Source organism: Carettochelys insculpta, chromosome 4 (genome assembly GCF_033958435.1).
Source record: "Carettochelys insculpta isolate YL-2023 chromosome 4, ASM3395843v1, whole genome shotgun sequence".
Lineage (NCBI taxonomy): Eukaryota > Metazoa > Chordata > Testudines > Carettochelyidae > Carettochelys > Carettochelys insculpta.
This window is the reverse complement of record NC_134140.1, coordinates 49,406,039-49,427,025: the sequence shown is the minus strand read 5'-3', so window position 1 is coordinate 49,427,025 and position 20,987 is coordinate 49,406,039. Positions and strand designations below refer to the sequence as shown.

Here is a 20,987-nt window from a genome sequence, read left to right as displayed (position 1 = left end):
TAGGAACTTTTTCCTAATGTCCAGCCTAAACCTCCCTTGCTGAAGTTTAAGACCATTGGTTCTTGTTCTATCCTCAGAGGCCAGGAAGAACAAGTTTTCTCCCTCCTCCTTATGACACCCTTTTAGATACCAGAAAACAGCTATCATGTCCCCCTTAATCTTCTTCTTTTCAAACTAAACAAGCCCAAGTCTTTCAGCCTTTCTTCATAGGTCATGTTCTCTAGACCTTTGATCATTCTTGTTGCTCTTCTCCGGAACCTTTCCAATTTCTCCACATCTTTCTTGAACTGTGGTGCCCAGAACTGGACACAATACTCCAACTGAGGCCTAACCAGCGCAGAGTAGAGCGGGAGAATGACTTATCGTGTCTTGTTCACAACTCACCTGTTAATGCATCCCGAAATCATGTTTGCTTTTTTTGTAACAGCATCACACTGTTGACTCGTATTTAACTTGTGGCCCACTTTAACCCCTAGATCCCTTTCTGCCATAACATATACATTCTAGTCTTCCCAGCCTTCCTTTTTGTGAAGCTTGCTCCCTTTGTTTTAGCAGGTGGGAACTTAAATCCCCAAGTATCTTCTGCAATCTCTGAGTGCCTCTTGGGTTTTCTCCATAGCTATCTTAAGCCTTCTGTGTTTGGCCCTTACAGCAAGGTCATCTGCTAATACAGTAATACCTATTCCTGTCCTCACACTTTCTGGGAGAGCAACAGTCATCAAGTTAAACAGGCTCAGGCTGATAATACTCCCCTGTGGAGTGCCATTAGTAAGTTTATAAATATTTGATAAAGCTGCCCCCACTCTGACTTGTATGGTTCTAGCATTTAAGATATCTTTTATCTATCATAACATTCTTCCTCTCATTCCAGTTGTGACCAATTTGTACAAGCTTTCCCTCCCTAGTACATCATTCACTTTCTCACTGTCCCAAAAGACAGCTATCATAAACGCTGTTCCTCATGGCTTTATGAATTTTTATATCTAGTCTTACCATGTGAGCAGCTGTGCATCATTCTTTCCTGAAGCTTCTTTGTACACGTTTTATAGTTTATTTTTTCCAGCTATACTAGTAATCTCTTATTTATTATTCTTTCCTTAGTTTTGTCCTAAACTGACTGTAAAGGTTAAACCCAAGGACAGTGGGTCCCTGGGAATCTCCAGGAAGTGTTGGCCAGGAGCCAGGAGAGCCAATGGGAAGAGAGTGGCATTTCTGAATTGAAGTAGTGATCCCCGCTGGAATCTTTTCTGTGAGCAGAGGTGAGCTGGGTGGGGTGGGGTGGGGTGGGGGGGGATCGATTAAGCCAGGAGCCAGATATGTGACTAGAACAGGGAATGCTTGCTCAGATATGATCAGGTCATTTTCTTTATTTTTGATTTGTGGGACTTCTCTGTGTTTTCATTTACCTTTCAGTTGCTCTAACACCCAGCAACCAAGTAAGTCTTGGTTTTGTTAATAAAATAATCTCTATAAGACTAGGATCTGATTCCCATGACCTAAAAGGAAGGGTGTTCTGTTTACATGTGACTGAGATTGGCAGGTCGGCTATTATGAAATTGCAGTTTATTTTCAAGCTCCCTGCAGAGGGAGGCTTCACAGCTTGGGGTTACCCCATAGGGATGCATCCCAAGTGTGTCTTGCTGGGTTCTCAGAAGGTGTTTTTGCACTTGAGCAGTGGCAGTGTATCACCTGGGGAGGTTTGTTTTTGCACACAGAAGCCTTCAGTGGCAAGGTACTTAAAAATTCTTATAGACCCCCAGTTTCTGCCCTCAAAGTGGGAAGGAGCCTTAACTGTCTCTTTGCCTCCATAATACTTTCTACAACTCTCTGGCTGTGTCTACACGTGCCCCAAACTTCGAAATGGCCATGCAAATGGCCATTTCGAAGTTTACTAATGAAGCGCTGAAATGCATATTCAGCGCTTCATTAGCATGCGGGCGGCAGCGGCGCTTCGAAATTGACGCGCCTCGCCGCTGCGTGGCGCGTCCAGACGGGGCTCCTTTTCGAAAGGACGCCACCTTCTTCGAAGTCCCCTTATTCCCATGAGCTCATGGGAATAAGGGGACTTCGAAGTAGGTGGGGCCCTTTCGAAAAGGAGCCCCGTCTGGACGCGCCGCACAGCGGCAAGGCGCGTCAATTTCGAAGTGCTGCTGCCGCCCGCATGCTAATGAAGCGCTGAATATGCATTTCAGTGCTTCATTAGTAAACTTCGAAATGGCCATTTGCATGGCCATTTCGAAGTTTGGGGCACGTGTAGACAGCCTCTCTGTCTCTGCCTTTTTCATAATTCCTTGTACCACTGCCTAAGTTCAAACACCAAGTGATAAAGGCATACAAGTAGGATGCGTTATCTTGCTTAAAATGTCTTAGTTATTCCATAGTCATATATTTTCATAAAGAATATAGAGTGTAATGTGACAATATCCTATAGTAAGCACTATCTATAGTAACCATCTTGGGTAGTGCTGCATCTTTAAAGCCATTTGGATGGCTGTGGAAGGCTTTACAATCACCCTCTTCTGTTAATCAGTGACTTAATAAGCAGCACCAGGGCATCACCTACCCCCGTTTTAAATTTAACCCTCAGTCATGTCTAGTGGAACCCCACACATTACCCCAGGCTTCTGTCATAAATTTAGGTAGCTGACACATTACTTTTATTTCTCCTATATTGTAGTTCAAAGAAGTTTCTCAACTAATTCCTTACAGGTATATTCTATAACTAGATCTCCACCTTGTATTTTTATAAACCTCTGATATTTTGCCTAATCTATTCTGCTGGTTCCAGGGGATTTGCGTCACTTATCTTTACATCTTCCACCAGGGAGGTGATAATTATAAATCAACACTTTTCCCCACTCTTTTTTCCTTCCCCATCTGCTCATCAGATTCAGATACCTCTATACGTTTTTGCTTCTTCCTAATCTGAAACCATTCCTCACTTCTTCTCCTTCATTTTCCAACATAACTTCCAGCCTGACCCCCCTCAGCCCGAATTTCCAGCTCTGTCCAGCTAGCCTAAACTGCCCCTGCATTCCCTAGCCAGTCACCCCACCACTTTCTGTAGGGGCTTTCCCTTTTCAAGCTTCCTCCCTCCAGGCTGAGCAAGCCTTGCAGGTGTATCTGGTTAGTGCTGGCTGAGTCCAAAGGAGCTTGTTCACATTCTTTCTGTGCTTAAAGTTACACATGTACTCATAAGAACATAAGAACATAAGAACATAAGAACATAAGAATGGCCATACTGGGTCAGACCAAAGGTCCATCAAGCCCAGCATCCCATCTGCCGACGGTGGCCAATGCCAGGCGCCCCAGAGAAGGAGAACAGAAGACAAGTGATTTATCTCCTGCCATCCATCTCCTGCCCTTGTTATGAAGGCTAGGGCACCATACTTTATCCCTGGCTAATAGCCATTTATGGACCTGACCTGCAAAAATTTATCAAGCTCTTTTTTAAACCCTAATAGAGTCCTGGCCTTCACAGCCGCCTCGGGCAAGGAGTTCCACAGGTTGACTGTGCGCTGTGTGAAGAAAAATTTCCTTTTATTAGTTTTGAACCCACTACCCATCAATTTCATTTGGTGTCCCCTAGTTCTTGTATTATGGGAAAAGGTAAATAATTTTTCTATATTCACTTTCTCCACACCATTCATGATTTTATATACCTCTATCATATCGCCCCTCAATCGCCTCTTTTCCAAACTGAAAAGTCCCAGTCTCTCTAGCCTCTCCCCATATGGGACCCTTTCCAAGCCCCTAATCATCTTAGTCGCCCTTTTCTGAACCTTTTCTAATGCCAATATATCTTTTTTGAGGTGAGGAGACCACATCTGCACGCAGTACTCGAGATGTGGGCGTACCATAGTTTTATATAGGGGAAGTATGATATCTTTTGTCTTATTATCGATCCCTTTTTTAATAATTCCTAACATCCTATTTGCCTTACTAACTGCCGCTGCACACTGCGTGGATGTCTTCAGAGAACTATCCACTATAACTCCAAGATCCCTTTCCTGATCTGTCGTAGCTAAATTTGACCCCATCATGTAGTACGTGTAATTTGGGTTATTTTTTCCAACATGCATTACCTTACACTTACCCACATTAAATTTCACTCAAATACTTTATAGAACCCAGATCTCTGTGGCTCAGTTCCCCAATTGTACAATGGGGATAAAAACACTGCTCCTACCTTTGGTGCATCTGTTGTATTTAAAATTGTAAACTTCTCAGGGAGGAGGCTTTGTCTGACTGGAAGTAGGTACAGAATCTAGCACTGTGGGCCCCTGATCTCAGTCAGTGTTACAAATTTCTACTGTGAATTACAAATGTGGCAAGATTTTAGAATACTGGTTTCAATGTTTCTTAAGTGGAAACACTGGGAAACCTCCCTGTCATTCTTAGTCATATTAAAATTCAGCGTGGTATTTTCTCAGCATGAAGAGGCACAGAACATAAAGAATGAGACTTTGAGCTGAAAAAAATTAAAACAGCTTTTTACAGAAGAGGCAAAAATATTTCTGTCTTAATCACATAAGAATGTTTGGTTTGTTTCTATAATAGCTGTAATGATTAGAGATATTATGGACTGTGGTGACAAAACTTATATAATAATTATTAGAATTGGGCCTCCACTATAACCCATATCTAAACAACAATGAAAGTTAAAGGGGCTCAAATTCTGGACCCAGATGTGTATCAAAACTTTGACAATGGTTATTCCAAAGTCTGACCCAAACTCCAGGATCTGAACTCTCTTGAAATTTGTGGTCCTCAAAATCTAAGCGCAGAGTTTTCAACCTGTGTGCATGTCTAAACTGAATTATTTCACCCTAAATATCCATTGATGATGCTAGTTATGCCCAGAAAAGGCAAAGCAGTTTTTCCTGTTTATATACTGGCTGCAGCTTAATTAGTGCTACAGTGGAACTATTGTACTGCAGATTTCATACTGACAAGCACATTCCTTCAGGTGTGATAGGGTGAAGGAATTAAGACCAACCTTATCAAGAAGAATTGTACAGGTGCACAGAAGAACATGTTGCTCCTATAGTGATGATGGAGCTGCATTCTTTTCCCATACCATGGCCCATTTACACAGAAATTATTGAGAAATACCCACAACAGAGTCTATTTTCTGAACCAAAGTCCATAAATAGAAGCATTTTCTAAGACGACCAGAAATTATTGCAACTCAGACAGAATATCCTCACCTGCCAAAATGTTTGAACAGGAACATTCCACTGCTGAACAATGCAGAGCAAAAAGGATTTATAATTAGCTGCAAAGACTACATAGAAAAAAAATTGAACATGTACTCACTAAAGCTGCCAAAGAGTAGTTTTAAAAAAGAATTTGTTAATTCTTAGCACAGTCTTGATGTCCCAGAAGACATAGCCAGTTTCCCATTATTTCAGCAGGGCCTCCGGAGCTATGTCTAGATGGCACCCTAACCTTGAAATAAGGTACACAATTTGCACTATGCAAACTGTGTAGCTTATTTCGAGTAGGTTTTGAAATAGGGCTTTATGTCTGCGTGTGATGCTATCTAAATGGCACTACATGCCAAAATAAAGCCCAGTTTCAAGGCACCCTGTACTCCTCATGTGATGAGGTTTACCCGGATGCTGGAGTGGAGCACTCATTAGCTCAAAAACTGTTTTGAAACAACAGGCCCGTTGCACAGACACAGGCAGCTATTTCAGAATATTTCTGTACCCTGAAATAACGCCTGCCATATAGTCAAGTGTTGTGATGGGAAGGATTTTTGCTTGGGCTGTGGGGCAAAGTTCGGCCTTTTGGGAGGAGAGCATTCAACCCAATCCAACCCTCTACTTCCCTCTTCCCCTGCATGGTTATTATGCCTGGCATTCCCATCTGCTGGCAGGTCAGACTGGGAACAAAGAAGGTGGGAGAAGAAGGATCACACTGTAAGGTCAGGCTAGGCAGAAAGGACTTCACACTGATTGCTTAGGACAGGCAGCGGGCAAGCAGGCAGTATGAGGTTATTCGCCTGCTCAGAGGAAACATCTGTACCAGCTGGCAACAGAGTGCGGGTAAGGTCTCATATGGTAACAAAGAGGCCCAAGAAGCTGGGCCCCTAGTAGGAGTAGAGAATGGGTAGACCTGGATTCAAGTTCACTCATTTCCGGCCCCTTCCTAAAACACATCTAGTGCTCTCATTGCTTATCTAACCTAGATAAATGATCCCAGCAACACTGTTCTCAGATTGGTGGTAAACAGAGTTTGACCCAGCGTGTGTTATTATCTTGATAAGGATTATATCACCCATTGTGACCAAAAGCATACAGGAGTCCTGGTAGAAAATACTATCCAGCCTGGAAGTATTCCTGGGAAGAAGCTGAAAACATCTTACCTTTAGCAAACTGTTCTGAACACTATCTGATGGGAGTCTGGGAAGAATCACTATCGGCAATGGCTTGTGACCAACAAGACATTTGCTGATTGCAGATAGGTAAAGAGCTCAGGAAGATGTAGTTAAGGAGACAGGTGGAGATATTTCATAAGCATCTGATGCAATTTAAAAATTAAGGATTTTGTGTGTTCCAGAGTTCCCTGGCACGATGACACAACCAACCACATTTAAAAACAAAAATTAAGGAGAAAACCAGGGTGCTCACAACTGCACACAGTCTATTTCCCTTGCCATCTTCTACACAGTTACATGGAGATCCAAAAGGACTCAGTGCAGAAGAACCAGCAACCCCATGAATACCTTCTTGCATTATCAGACCCTTATATTTGTCCACAGTAGGAATTTCTATTGTGCCTTTTTCCCTCTGGCTTTCTCTCAAACAAATCTTTGTAGCTAAAGATAAAACAATTAGCAGATAAAGTACTTATTTTACAAATACAGAGATCAAAATCTTAATTGTTTGGAAGTTAACTTTGGTTTCCCACCATTTCTAATTGCTGCTTCTAACAGGCACTTGACTTTGGGGTATGTTTTAGACCTACATTTAAGTCACTCTTCAAGACCCACTTATACTGTTTTCAGTGAATCATGTTAACTTGTACATAAATTATTTGGCTATTGTTCCTCTCTCCTTAACAGCAGTCTATTTGTCTGTCCATCCATCCAGCTTTAGACTGTAAGATCCTCAGGGTGGAGTTCATCCTTCTTGAATGGATAACACATACCTGGCACTAGTAACAATGTATTAGTGCAGTGGTTCCCAAACTTTTCAGCATCACGCCTCGCTTTTGATTTTTGAGAAACCCTCATGCCTACCTCTATTTTACCCCCACCTCTATTTTACCAGGGGCCAGCCACCCCAGCAGCCTGTGAGCCCCCTGCCTGAACCCCCCTTCCCCAAAGCCAGCCCCTCATCTAACCCCATCCTCCTCCTCCTCCCCTCCAACCCACGCTCACTCACCTTTGCAGGAGGTAGCTAGCTCCACATGAGCCTTCACCAGCTGCCTGCTTTTTATAGCGGCTGCACCAGGTAACCTGTATGAAATGGCAGGGGGTGAGGGCCAGAAGCAAGGGCCAGCTTTTTCTTCAGGGAGGAGGAATGACTGGGGGAGGGGAGGCTGGGTTGCCTCATGCCCCGACCCCCGGAATTTCTTCATTCCCCCCAGTTTGGGAAACCCTTTATTAATGCCATAATTAATATTATTGTTAAGCATATTACACTGTGCATCCGACTGATGTTTTTATCACCCAGTTAGATCTGATTTACACTGTCATGCTGCTGTATTTTATACTTAATTCCTTTCCCATTTCCCCAAAGTTAATTTGGTTCTTTCGTTAACAGCACGTGTGTATCCGTTCTGCTCTAGCTGACTCGCATAAGGGATGCCCACTCATGCATCTGACGAAGTGGGTCTTTGACCACGAAAGCTTATGCTCCAAAATATTTGTCAGTCTATAAGGTGCCACAGGACTTCTTGTTTTTGAAGATACAGACTAATTCAGCTAACTCTCTGATTCTCATATTCGATGACCCTCATCTATAAAGGAGCAGTCCCTGAGCACATGCACAGTTCAATCCTTCATATACCAGGCATGTGAACCTTAAAGGAGTTCTTCAGCAAGCCAAGAGCATCCATAAACAAGCAAATTATTTTGCTTATTGAATCAGAATTAATCGTGACAACTGCAGTACAATCAAAGTCTTCCCATTCCAGTTGCTTGAGCCCAAAAGTTGTTACCAGATGATGAGTTATGGTCTATGTGAAATTAATGTGGCGGTCAGTCTAATCTTCAGCAGATGTCTGCATCAGGAGTAATACTCAGAGTGACAGAAAGCAGTTGTAGTTGCATTACCTTTTCCTCCCTGTTTCCCTCCACCATCCTATATGTTTGTTTCATGACCCTATTGTGTTCTATCAGAATCTAGCACTTAGGGATGGAGTTGGTCTTTTTATTAAGTATTCGTACATTTCCTAGTACAATCTTTGAATGGTTCCTGTGGCCCTACAGTAGCACAGTTAAAGAACAGTGCTCAAAATCATCACAGCGTCTGTAATAGTTACAGCCTGAGTGGACGAAGGTTGGAAAAAACATCTCTCCAGTCACGGTTTTAGGTGTATGCCCACATGGACCAATAGAAGGTTCACATCATTCCAGTGCTATGGAAAAACAGAAGGCTTCCAGCTCCAGCACTGACAATCTGAAATCATTCACAAGTAATCAACATTTAAAAAACAACAAAAATGTAAAAAGCGTCAGGTGTCTAAAAAGCGTAACTGGGGAAATGGAATGTGTGGAATCGAGCCCTTGGAACATTTAATCTATACACCAACTTCAGAATTGTTGCTCAAAAAAAACAAAACAAAACAACCACCACCAACAGATTACAAAGAACTAGATTAATGAAGGGGTTTAGGTGCCTAAGTCCAACATTTTAGGCTCCATTGTCATTCACAAAAACCGTTCTCTGAGCAACTACCTAGACATTTGAACACCTTAGGCATCTAGATTTACATCATTAAAGTTCCCAGAGTGCCTAAATTTCAGTATGCACATTTGTGCGCAGCTGCCTAAGTCCTAATTCCACTCAGCAACTTGACATCAAGCTCATGTTCAAGCCCCTGTAGGATCTCTGCATTCCCCTGCCCTTCTCGCCTGTGGGACCAGTCAGGACAAGTGAAACTACACAAAATGGCAGCGGAGGAGGAGGTGGTTACGCCCTTCATCCTTTATAATCTTCAGACCTCTGGAGCCAGGACTGAAACCTGGAGATCTCATCTCCCAGAGGATTGACCTAACCACTGGAGTCTCTGTTGTCCTATTTATTCCAAGTGAAACATTTTCAACAGGAGAGATGAACAGAGCTCCAACCCCACCATGTGAGAACATCCCAGAGCTTATGGTCAGGGACACTCAATGAGAGGCAAAAGATGTAAGAATAGATCTCTTCTCTGCATCAGGTAGAAATAAACATGGGTTTCCCACATCCAGGGTGAGTGCCATAACCACTGGGACAAAGATGTAAGAATGGGAAGGACCAGCAGCTTCTCCTCCCCTCACCTGTACTGCAAATAACAGCTTAGGTATCCAACTGGGGGAGAGGATTCATGGCTGTGAATTCCAAGTGGAGAGAGGCACCTGATTACCTCTGAGGGGCTGGCCTTAGGCTACACCCATCTCCTCAGTATTTCCTGCAGGGTAGCTTAGGCGGCTCCCCACTTTGCAGACTGGCATTTGTGAATCCCATTCTTAGGTGATTAATTCTTCCAAAGGATTTTATAGGAAACCTGGATGCCTAACTGAGGGTTGTGAATATCAGGGCCTGAAACGGTTGGATGCTGTGATACTCCCCCTTGCAGGACCTAAGTCCCTTTGGCTGGGTCTACACGGAGCCGCTCTCCCAGCAGCTCCATGCTAATGAGCAGCCTCACAATTATGAGGCTGCTCATTAGCATGGAGCTTCTGGGAGAGTGGCTCTGTGTAGGCCCAGGCTTTGTGATTGTAGCCCAAGAACACAAATGGGAGCTCGACCTCTGTTGTGTCCTTCCCCTTCATGTTCAAATGAGACCTCTCTCTCACAGAGGAGTCAGTGATCATGCTAGTCACAAATGGAGGTAGACGTCATTACTTTGAACTTTACTCAGGCAGTAAGAATTACACTTGGAAAGTCATCAGCAATGGTGAGAACAGGTCAGCTTGGTGGGGTATGTTTTATTGGTACCCTGCAGTAGTTCTCACTTCCATTGTTCAATACTTCAATTGAAAAATCATCTGAAGTGTTACAGTGTGATGGGTATTGAGGTCTCTGTCCACAGGGAAGGAAAACTTCCTGAATTGTTTTTTCCATCTGTTAGTGAGATGTGTAATAGATGGGAAGATAATATATTTCTCAAGGAGGCTCAGTATAGGCCCTTGAATTCAAGCAGTGAAAGGTCAGTGCCAAGTGATCTTGTACTCTCCAAGGGACTCTGAGAATGAACAAATAACTGATTTCCCCTGCTTATTTTAAGGGTTTGCAGGATACAGTTAAGTGGAAAACAGCACCTGCATATACAGCCAGTCTGTCCACAGAGATGGTCTGTTTAACCACAAAGCTCCAGGGTGCATCCCTGATGGTTCTAAAATAGGGTTGACAAGATTGTTGTTAGTGACTCTTTAGCATGCTAATCTAGTATGTCAGCCATCAATCTCTTACAATTAAGGGCTATAAACAGAGGCAAAAGAGGTGAAATTCACCCCTCCAGTGAAAACAGATGCAAGAGCAAAATTTATACTTCATCAGAGGTGGCACTAGACACCCACTCCCCCACCAGGTATGTGTTAAAACCAGCTGCCTAAGAAGAGGAGGCATTAGGAGTCTTCTCCATAAAAGTCAGTAGCAGCAGTAATGCTCACAAGAGGAACCAGTCCATAGTAAAGAGGGGACGTCAGCAGAGCAGAGATCAATCTCCCAACTGTGTCCGTGTAGTGAAATTCATGAAGGGACTTAGGTACCGCAATACGGAGTATTGTACTTCCCAGCCTGTTTAAGGGCCCTGATGTTCACAAGCCTGCATTACACATAGAAATTAGATATGGATTTGATTATTTGGGCCAAGTATAAACCTAACCTAAGCAGGTGCAAGTCCATTAACTTTACTCAAGCTGCATCTGCTTAGATCAGGTTTGAATTTGGGCCATTGAGTCCTTTTCTTTGTGAGTTTTCTAGTATTCTATGTAGACTAATTGCAGTGCTCTGACTAGCCTTGATAAAGCTTCTAATATTCCCCTTAAAGCTGTTCCACAGACAAATGGTTATGAAGAGCTAGATTTTCCTTTCCTTTATAACTTTTATAACATCTTATTGCTCTTAGCGCCAACTGAAACAATTCTTCTCTGTGATCATATCCTTCAGGAATTTATAGCTAGTTATATAGCTTGGTTAAATGATGGATTCGGTGGGAACACAGGATTCTCTTGTTCTTCGAGAATCAATCCCTCCAGTACTTTTTATCAATGTAATTGGTCTCCCTTCCTTTCAGAGCTAAGGTCTTTAAATCTTAACACAGTTACATACAGCCTTACCAGGGTTAGGGGGAAGGGCCATAACCTTTCTACTTCCTGCATGCACACACATACAATAAAATGAGATACGAGTTTTGAATATTCTTATTTGCTGCTGCTTCTCACTGCAAACTCTGAGCTAATCCACCATTAATCCTAAATTGCTGTTAGTTAGGTTTGGATTCCACAGATCACTTTCAAATTTCTGAACACAAAGGGATCTCTCTACATATCCTTAGAATATACTCAGAGATATATGTACTTTGCTTTGTGTACCTCTCAACAAGAGTCTAAAAACTAAAAATTCAAGTGTGAGTCTAAAAGATTAATTTTCCAAAGAAAATATTCTCCTCTTAAAACTAATATTATAGTATGTTAAAACAATCGGTATTATGTTCTTTATTTTTCTTGGCTGGTAATCTGTACAACATTTTTCTTTCTTTCTTGTCAACTTTTACTTGTCATTATTTCAACAGTTAAGGGCAAAATAAATTGATTAGCATACTATTTTTGCCATGTATTTCCCCTTCTCTTCCCTTCCCACTACTTTTGATCATCCTTTTCAGTCAGCAACAATACAAAATGTGGCATGACACAACTACTTAGGCCTTTCCAAACGTTCCAGCATGGCAACATTCAGTTCTAGCAAATGTAAGCTGAATAACACTTTTAGATTTGATTGTAACAGTACAGCATATGCAGTTTTACAGAGTCACAGACAAGGAACATCTGGAATTCATATTCAGTGGCTTGGTATAATAATCAATCTCTTAATCCTGTGATAAGAACCCCTGGCTACAAAGTTCTTTAAATACCTGGCACTTTTTGCTGCCATAAATAATGGCACAAATGTCTTTCAAGTGAAATACTGCATGTCCTTCAGGGCTATGCAACTTAATTCTTATTTTTGTTAAGTCACCACAACAGAAGAAATATATTAATGTTAGGAAAATTTTGGACCCTTTGATTTAAGGGGTACTGTTTATGAAGGGAAGGCAATGGCAATATAATGAATATGGTGGAATAGTTATACAAAATATATTTTTCAGTGGATAAAAAGTTTTTATGTTCCAGTTCATGAGGTCTTCAAATCCACAATTTTATCATTCCTTGAACCAGGCGTGATTTCTTCGATGTTGCTTCAGATTGTAATAAACCAGTTATGAAAACTCTGAGTAAGATACAGTTTATCATCATACCCAGAGAATCTAACCGCGAGGATGGCCTATGTGAATGGATTACAGCGCATCTAGAGGTAAACTAGTAGATTCCTCCCTTCGTAGGAAAGACAGTTGTGCAATGATGTTCATGTAACAACAATAATAAATTGAACGGCTCATCAAGATAAAACTTACTACTTAATGGCAGGGTGATAAGGAGGCATATTTCCATATTTTGCATTATAGACAACTTTAGCCACTAAACACGATTGCTGTCCTGCTTAGGAGTGACACCTCCAATACAATGCCGCTGTTGTAGCTTCCCACTATTGAATGCTGAACCCTTTAGAAAATCGGTTCACTCAGAGCTCTTTTGGGGCTTTCCCATGATGGCCTTATTTGGAGTAGTACATTGTTGCACTTTCCCCAGGAGTGGACCAGGAAACTAATCTTCCTCCAGTACATACACAGCTCTAAATTCTCCCCTATCGCTCAGGATCTGGGAGGGGAGGTGTGAAAGAACAGCTCCTAACCACCAAAGGATTTACCAATGAAAAGTAGTGGTGTGGCCAACGCTTTGTTGGCACTTGCCTAACAATGCAGTTACCACTCCTGGTTACAGGTGGCTTAATTTTGTGGGTGGGAGAGCCCTCACCTTCCAAGAAAGAGCTGGTACCTTGAGTACCTTAAAATGGTGGTTTGTAGCAGCACAGCCATGCCACTATAATACAGATAGGATAGACATAGGCTAAGAAGGGAGTAGTGTGACATGCTAAAGAGCCTACAAAAATAAGGGGTGGTAGGAAGGAGCTCAGGACATGGCCAGGGTCCTCAAGTCTTGAGTCTGCCTGTCCAGCTTAAAGACACAGTGGAGTGTATAGGGCTGGGTTCCCCTGTCAACCACAGGTGATGACGTCTATTTTTGCCAGTGGGTGCTCCACCTCTGCTCTGCCCCCCAGTCCCACTCCTGCTTGACTTCTTCCCACAAGACCTTGCTCCTACTCTGCCTCCTCCCACCCCTGCCCTGTCCCCTTACCTGGAACTCCCCCATCTGCTCCTTTCCCTCTGAGCACCTCCTGCCAGCCACTCACAGATTGGTGGTCAGTCATTGGGCCGCAGAACTACTGGCCGGTCAGTGTTGAACACCCCTTATTTTTCTCCTGTAGGTCTTCAGTCCCAGAGTGGGCATCAATCCTGCCCAACCCCTGAGATACATGAGATGAGACAAGGATTTTACATCCCATGTGCACTCTGAACTGATTGTCCTGCCAAACTGAGCAAACTCAGGTGTAGCCATCACCTGCCCAGAGGGGTACTGTTATATATACTGAAAAACCAACCCATACACACCAGCATCTTTTTTTTAAAAATGTATTCCAGTCATAAATCCAAAATAAACAAAGCCAGTAAAGTCTTATCAATATTATGCATCAAAGTCAGACTTCATGGCTAGGAGGATGTTCTCATGATTTCATGGATGCATAGACTCTAAGGTCAGAGCATTATTATGGTCACCTAATCAGATCTGCATACCACAGGCCACAGAATGCCTCCCAAAGTAATTCCTAGTGCAGATCTTTTAGAAAAGCATCCAGTCTTGGTATGAAAAAGGACAGTGACAGAGAATCCACCGATTCCTGGTAAATTATTCCAGTGGTTAGTTACTCTCACTGTGAAAAATATATACTATTTCCAGACTGAATTTGTCTAGCTTTGATCTCCAGCTGCCAGATTGTGTTATACCTTTTTCTGTTAGACTGAAGACCTCATTAAATATTTGTTCTTCCTGCAGATTTTCTAGAATCCTTAACATTTTGTGGATTGCTTAACCTTTCCTTTGTTAAACTAGATAGATTGGGCTCCTTACGTTTACCATAAGGGCACGTTTTCATAAGCTGTTAATCATTCTTGTGGGTCTTCTGTGAATGCTCTCCAATTTATCAACATCCTTGTTCAACTATAGATACCATAACTGGACACAGTGGTCTAGCAGCAATTGCACCAATCCCAAACACAGAAGTAAAAGAATGTATTACTATTTGAGAGTCCCCTGATTGTGTCTTTCTGGGTGGCATTAGGTCTTTTGGCTATAGCCTTGCACTGGGAGCTCATGTTCTGCTACATGTCCACCATAACCACCAAATCTTTTCCAGAGTCATTGTTTCCTAGAATTGAGTTCTCATCCTGTAACCGTGGCTTACATTCTTTGTTCCTAGCCATATCCATTTACATTTAAACACAGTTTACCAAGCAATCTAGACCACCCTGAATTCTTCCTTATTATTTAGCAGTCTTCCAATTTGTGTGTCATCTGTGTCGGGGATTTTTTATCTCTGGGACATAATCACCCCCGTGTGTCAGGGGAAACAAGCCTCTGGCTGAGGTAAAATCAATGCAAGTACATGGAAAAACCTAAAGTGTCACAGGCTGCCATTTTGCTGCAGCACCAATGGCCATTTTGAGGCAGTTGGTTTCCCCAGTAACCTGAACTCATGGAGCCAGGATCAAAATGGAGTCCTCCGATTGGCCGAAGGGGGAGAGTTTCTAGAACCTTCAGCTGAAAGGAGGACCTAATTGAAAACTGTGACACAATCATGAATATTAAAATCACCTCATACATAATCATGAAAACTCTCTATAAATTCTGAGCCCTCAGCTCAGTCGGGGCCCTTCGGTACTGCAGGCAAGGACTCTGCTGACCCTATACAGGATAGTGTGGCTAACCAGTGTTCACTATTCCCAAGGCCAGAGCTGAAGAAATCACTGCAGCGTCTGCCCTTCAGGTGGCGCTGCCTCAAGAGAGCTGAACAAATCACTGCAACATCTGCCTTTAGGCAACGCTGCCTGAGAGCTAAATCACTGCAGCTGCAGCCCCCTCTGAGGGAAAGCTAGCAGCTGTGAAGTGGCACCGTCGCTTAAGCACCCCTCTGAACCCCAGCACCGTGCTTGCATTGAGGAGCGGCAAGTGGGCTTTCGGGTGTACTCACCGGGTGGTGAACTGGCCCGTGGCTCCAGCCACAGGTACTGCATACCCAGTGAGGAAACCGAAGGCCCACCAACACCATCTTGTCATCACCGCTCCTCCGGCCACGCCACCGCCCACAAGCAGCTCGTGTGCTGGGATTGACATATCGACCATACTTCACTGGACTGGACAACTTACCTGATTTGACCTACAACCTGAACTGGACATCACCATCGTCGACAACACGTAAACTCTATCAGGGGCGGGGCAAAAACCCTAGCCTTACACCTAGACCAGACAACTCACATATTCTAAAGACATTGGAGTAGGCACCAGGACCCCTTGCAGGAGAGCAGGAGGTCGCGGCTCCTGCTGTGCCGTGTTCTGACGGGGGGAGGGCAGTGCCTGTGGGCCTGACCGCACAGGTCAGGCTATGGTCTGAAGAAGTGGGTCTGTCCCACGAAAGCTCACCTAATAAACCATTTTGCTAGTCTTTAAAGTGCTACTTGACTGCTTTTTGTTTTGACGGTGTGAGGCCAAGAACTCAATCCTGCAGGAGCACATTGGAAACAGAGCTACTCAATGATGTTATTCTATTTAGAGTTACGTTTTGAGACATAGCAGTTAGCTGGGTTTTAATGTTCATTTTATATCAGTCTAGTTTGGTGTTTTTTGACAAAACGTTCCGTGGTATTTACACAGCCCTAAAAGCGAAAACAGAGGGAATTTTGGGAGCATCAAGTCTGTAAAGGAAACAGGCAGCTCGTGATCTATGCTCACAATGTATATCTGTTACAACCAAACATAAAAGCAGAGGAAAATGAAACAGAAATGAAAGAACTAAAGCCAGTCTGATTATCTGTGGGGCACTAGTGGCAAATTTGTAATTATTTTAGTATTTTGTCTATAATAGAACCCAGAGGTCTCAACCAGAAGTTGCAGAACTGTTCAAAAAGAGAAGACCTGGTCTCTGCACAAAAAGCCTATAGTATAAGGGGATGAATAAAATACAAAAGTTGGAGGAGACAGAGATTTTTATTTTATATATATATATATAAAAATTGTAAAGTAAGTACAAACGTTAAATGTCTTTTAGCATGGGAAAGGCATATTGAAATGCTTGACAATCAACAATATGCCAATATTTTGCAAACCTATTGAGAAACCTGGGAAGAAAGGAGAATCCAAAGGTTATGGAAAAGTTTCCTTCATTTCTTTGGCTATGTAGTTCTAATCCAACACAACAGAAGCCAATGGGAGCAATATAAATCTCTCAAAGAGGAGCTATTATTCACTCAGGGCCCAGTCCTGCAAATGGTGGCAGGGGGGGTTCCACCCAGGCAGTGCTCATTACAGGATCCAGTTCAAGTTACTTAAGGAAAATTGAGGGTCGGGATGCGGGGGAGAAGTATGATGCTCAATTGCTACTGTGGTAAGATCCCCATTATGTGCAAAAAGATGTACAGCAGAGTTAGGAGTGAAGGATCAGGACCCGTGATCGCAACTGCTTCTGAAAAAGGAAACGTACACAACACCGACAGGCAGAAAAAAAATCATATCTGACAACTCAAAGACACTTTTTCTGCCTTCCTAAGAACGGATAAAAATGAATTACGTAATAACAGTTTCTGCAAGAAATAGCCATTGTGCTATCTTGGCTACTGCACAGAAAATTTAAAATAATTATTCTAAATGATCAGCATTTATTTCTTGGGAGTGGCTGACTGTAAACAATTGGAGAGGGTCAGGGAAGAATCCATGATCAGAAAGACCAAATGAGCTTAGGAAAGGACTTATGAGTTAACAACTAAGATGTTCATTCAGTCTACCTCAGCTTCCTGGAGACTCTGAAAATTGTATTTATGAGATGATGTAATTGTGAAGTCACCAGCCTTTTGATATACGATGTGAATAAATATATGTAATTCCTTAGAGATGTTCTAAGAGTACGTATATATATTCACACACAAACTGATGAACATAGATTGCATTTTTAAATATTTTTTTAAAGATTGTGACCATGAACAAAACATAGTGCTCTCTTTCTATACTAACCCCGATGCCTGGAAAAAGGAGAATCACCCAGATCTCTTGCTTTTACTGACTTTACCATCATTGTAAACACACACACACACACACACACCCCCCCACCAGTGGATGAACAGTGTAAAGAGGATGTGTGATTGTGTATGTTTAATTTCTTTTTGAACAAGAAACACTTGCGGTAAGAAAAATAAAGATGACACAATATAGTCCACAGTCCAAAACCTCATACATGACTTTCTTATTTACAAACATGTTTAAGTTCCTCTTGGATTAATTTTGGCCACCCACATCGGTTCCTAAAATGAACTTAACATTATAATTCACATTCAATGAATAGTTTGTGGGTGCACTGGAGTGTGCATTTGGAATATCACAGACAATACCCCTCTCCACTGCCTATTTATAAATGATAGCCTACTGTCAATTGTAAAATATGTGAATGTATTAAGTACTGTGGATTGTGTATTCCCATTTCCAGGTAATTTTTTTGGGAATTTTGTTGAGGGACAATGGGAGGGGGCAAACAAACATTCTGTTTGAAACTATTTGTGAATCAGTCAAGAGCAACCAAATCTAGTACCCAGGAGCTTTACAAATTGTGTGACATCACTGTTTCTTTGCACTCTGGTTTCATTCTTTGGCATCATTCACATAATCCTATGCGCCTCTTATCGGTTCATGGAAAAATTATTTAATTAAATATGCTTTAGTTTTCCAGCTCCAGGAATATGCAGACCTTCAGAAATAATTGGCTATGTATACACTAGCCAAAAACTTCAAAATGGCCATGCAAAGCTTCCTCAGCAACATGCCAAGGGAATGTTGTGTCACAGCAATAATGGCAACCGCAAGCTGCCTTTAGCCTCAGCCCTATATGATAGGACCCTGGAGCCCATGCCAGGTCACTCAAAAGGGAAGAAAGACGACCCATCAGGTCTTACAAACAAACCAACCAAACTACCTTCTGTGCTGCTGCATGCTCCAGAGAACAAGCTGAGGCAGCTGAGTGAGGGGAAGGGGGTCTGTTCTGGAGAGAGCAGCACAGAGATCCAGCATAATTCATATTCTGACTTCTCTGCTTAGTGCTGACTGACTATATCCACAGCATTCTATATCTATATCTATATCTATCTGTCACTTACTCATGGTGAAAGGAGTTTACACACAGTGGCTACATCTACACTAGACGTATATGTCTACAGAAGTTACTGTCAGAAGAGATGTTCCAACAAAACTTGTCGATACATTGCATCTACACATAGAAGTGAATTGATCTCTTGATCCACTGTCAACAAAAGGAGCCCCTGGAGTGTTTACACAGCTTTTTTGCCATCAGTTTCTGTTGACAAAACACATTGTGTGTAGATGCTCCGAAAGTTTTGTCTACCAAACTCTCTAGTGTAGACAGAGCCACAGTGCATAGAGGGGGCAAAAAGCTCCCTGAACACATTTTCATGCTGAGGCTGAAAGCCACAACACAGTATTTCAGTCTTACAAGAGCCACTTATCCCAGAGATGTCGGCATGGGACAGGAGAACTCCGAGAGATTGTAGGAGGAGAGAAAGCACTCAGCTTCTGCTCCAGAGATCATGACACTGAGGAGTTCACCCTATGCCAGAGAATCTTTGCTGCCTGAGAGCTGCTTGCTGTCTGCCTTTTTATTCTCCTCACTCTCCACATAGCAGTTTCAGGAGCAGCAATATAGCTTGTAGGTGGCACAGACAAGCATGGAAGATTAACTGGAGGGGGAGAAGCCCCTGAACCACTCAGGTACACACATTATGATCAGCAAAGCCCCAAACAGCCAGCAAAAGGTGCCTACTACCCAGAGTCTATGAAGACACTGGATCATCACTAAGCTAAATTTGCAGACACCAATGAGATTCAAAACAGGAAATGAAGAGAGCAGAGAAAAAAGAATGGGGGAGGGAAGGGAAAAGTTATGGAAATGCATTTTGCCACTGTTATTCGTTTTAATCTCAGGTGCACAACTTTATACTGCTGAAGTCTACATGCTGCAAGTCAACTATCATGCACAATTCTACAGTTAGTTACACTAGTATAAATCCATTAAATTCTTCTGTGTTACTTCACTTACCTTTGTGTGACTGACAATAGTATTTGGCCCTTTTAAGATTCAGAATAACCATTTTCCAGTGCTGAGCAGATATGCTGTCTACAGCTCCTTTAGATTTCTTCACTGAATTATAATGGAGGAAAAATGCCAGTAATTTTTTGTATTACCACAGTACCAGGGACAGATTAAAATAAGTTTATAAAGGCACTAATAACCTGCTACTCACTGTGGCACTATCATAGCCTGTTGTGCAACCAAGGCCCCATACACACCCTGCTGTAGGAGCAACTTGTTGCCTGCCCACATCCCACCAGGGAGGGTAAACACACAGTGCCCTTACTCTCCCCATCAGCCATAGAGCATAGGGAAGGCTGCCATTGCTAGGCTGACTGAAACACAGGCAGGCCCAGGAGACCGGGGAAAATCATGCAAAATGGGGTGGGAAGGGGTCATCCTTGGGGGCAGAGTGTAGGCAGGGCTATCCAGGCAGATTGTGAAGGTATTGCCTTCCCCTGCTTCTTGTACCCACTGCCCATGAGCATTATACTGCTGCAAGAATCACCATGTAGAATAGTGGCTTATGTAATTCTCATTAATTGCATTTGTCCTAGCTCCTTACGCTAGGATGGTAAGTTGCAAAATTTGTGTAGAATGCTTTGTTGCTTTACATGTTAAAGATGGCATACAAATATATTTCCCCCCACTCAGTTAATCAGGGGGGTTATAATTATGTATCAATAACTTACACCTCTTTTGCATAAGTGTACCTAAACAGAGTGTTTTAATTTTAATACTTCTGCTTTCCAAGAAATGTCAACAAATGACTAAGATGAGCAAGAGGATGACCACTCCTTTTTTCCAATGTCTTAGTTTTAATCATCAATACAAAGCCATGATCTATGCCCAATACTCCTCGCAAAATATAAACCTTATTATGCATGTAATATAGAAGGGCCTCAATTTACATGACTTAAAGTAGTAATTTTCAAGAACACAAGAAGTATTGACTATAATTGTCAAGTTTGCTTTAAAATACTAAATACTTCTGATTTTGTAGTAAAAATCCAATAGTTGTCAATCCTTTCTAAATGCTGTGCATTTTCATTTCCATGTAAACAAATGTATTGCACTTATTTTCCACATTTATCTTGCACAGCCAGTTTAACTGACATGTGCATTAGTTCCAAAAACAAATCCCTTCTAACAATGCATTTGCACTTCAGACTTTGGAGCCAAACAAAGTTGTGGGCGATTACTTTCTCT

The 20,987-nt window shown here is 42.3% G+C and overlaps 1 long non-coding RNA gene across 4 annotated transcripts; it reads left to right on the top strand.

Annotated features, from left to right (window-relative positions):
* The first annotated feature begins 885 nt into the window (after nt 1–885).
* On the top strand, nt 886–16,509 carry LOC142012488 (uncharacterized). Of its 4 annotated transcripts, none has more exons than XR_012645363.1 (3): nt 886–1,259; nt 7,776–12,731; nt 13,803–16,506. It is a non-coding gene; the product is annotated as an uncharacterized LOC142012488 (long non-coding RNA). The 4 variants fall into 4 exon arrangements; XR_012645362.1 differs by having other exon boundaries at nt 887–996; nt 1,102–1,259; nt 7,776–16,508; XR_012645364.1 differs by having other exon boundaries at nt 895–996; nt 1,064–1,259; nt 7,776–16,509.
* The last annotated feature ends 4,478 nt before the right edge of the window (nt 16,510–20,987 follow it).